Raw genomic sequence first — 1,384 nt, 5'->3', positions numbered from 1 at the left:
CCCAGGGCACACGCTATCCCCAGGGCACACGCTATCCCCAGGGCACACACTAAGCCCAGGGCACACGCTATCCCCAGGGCACACGCTATCCCCAGGGAACACGCTAAGCCCAGGACACACGCTATCCCCGGGGCACACACTAAGCCCAGGACACACACTATCCCCAGGACACACACTATCAACAGGGCAGACGCTAAGCCCAGGACACACGCTAAGCCCATGGCACACACTATCCCCAGGACACACACTATCCCCAGGACACATGCTAGCCCAGGGCACACACTAGCCCCAGGACACACGCCATTTCCCGGGATATAGGTTAACTCCAGGCCACACAGTAGCCCCAGGGCACACGCCATTTCCCAGGATGCAGGCTAGCCGCAGCCCCAACACATTATCACTTAAAACAAAGCCTCAGGAAGCCTCAGCAAGTGAGCTGTTCAGCCCAGGGCAAGGGCGTCTCCCTCTGGCATTGAAAATTTCTCACGCAGCCAAACATGGGCAAAACTGTCACTTCCCAAAGTCGGGCCGCACCTCCTAGCCCAGCTGCTGAATCCACCACCTGCGAGGGAAACGGGATTTCCGAGCGGTCCAGGTCTAGGACGCCGCCCGCAGGCGCCCAGCGCAGTGAGCCCCTCCTACATCTTTCAAGAGGGCTGGGCTGGTGACCCCTCCGTGTGGCTGAGCCCAGCAGGTTCAGCGGGGGGTGGATCCTCGCAGCTCCATGAGTGAGATGAGTGAGGGGGTTCTGGGGTGGGGGGACTTGAGGCTCCCTGGTGGGTTGAGACCTGCTGGCCCAGTGATGGTGTTAGGAACCGGCAGGGAGACCCTAGCAGCTGCCCGAGGCCATGAGTGAGGGGGTGGGGGGGAACTTGAGGCAGATGGGGAGACCCTAGCAGCTGCCCGAGGCCATGAGTGAGGGGTGGGGGGGAACCTGAGGCAGATGGGGAGACCCTAGCAGCTGCCCGAGGCCATGAGTGTGGGGGACATGGGGGGGACTTGAGGCTCCCTGGCGGGTCTCAACACGATGGTCCAAGGGATGGTGTTAGGGGTTGGGGGCCGTAGGAGGTGGCGAGGCGTGAAGAGGACGGAAGTCCTCACACCCAGGCCGCACAGCAGAGCGGTCTCACCCTCTCACCCTCCATGTGAGCACACGACAGGGAGCCTTCGGCCCGCACCAGACCCCAAGCCTGTCTCGGCCTTGGTCTGAGACTTTCAGCCTTGAGGACTAGAAGTTTCTGTCTTCATGAAACACCCGGCCTTGGGGACTGTCACAGCAGCACAAGGAACCAGGCACATGCCACTGCAGAGACCACGGCCTATCCGGGACCCCCGAGCCAGCAGCCATGGCCACTGCAGACACCACAGCCTCACCCGCAGGGAC

General features: G+C 62.3%; 1 protein-coding gene across 4 annotated transcripts in view; it reads right to left on the bottom strand.

The window, feature by feature from the left end:
• Positions 1 to 1,384, bottom strand: part of SLC12A7 (solute carrier family 12 member 7) — a 54,669-nt gene that overhangs the window by 37,725 nt on the left and 15,560 nt on the right. The gene's annotated exons all lie outside the window — the stretch shown is intronic.

This window comes from Sapajus apella, unplaced genomic scaffold (assembly GCF_009761245.1).
Source record: "Sapajus apella isolate SASKATOON/1434 unplaced genomic scaffold, GSC_monkey_1.0 scaffold11, whole genome shotgun sequence".
Lineage (NCBI taxonomy): Eukaryota > Metazoa > Chordata > Mammalia > Primates > Cebidae > Sapajus > Sapajus apella.
The sequence above is the reverse complement of the archived record's forward strand: the minus strand, read 5'-3'. Positions and strand labels throughout refer to the sequence as shown.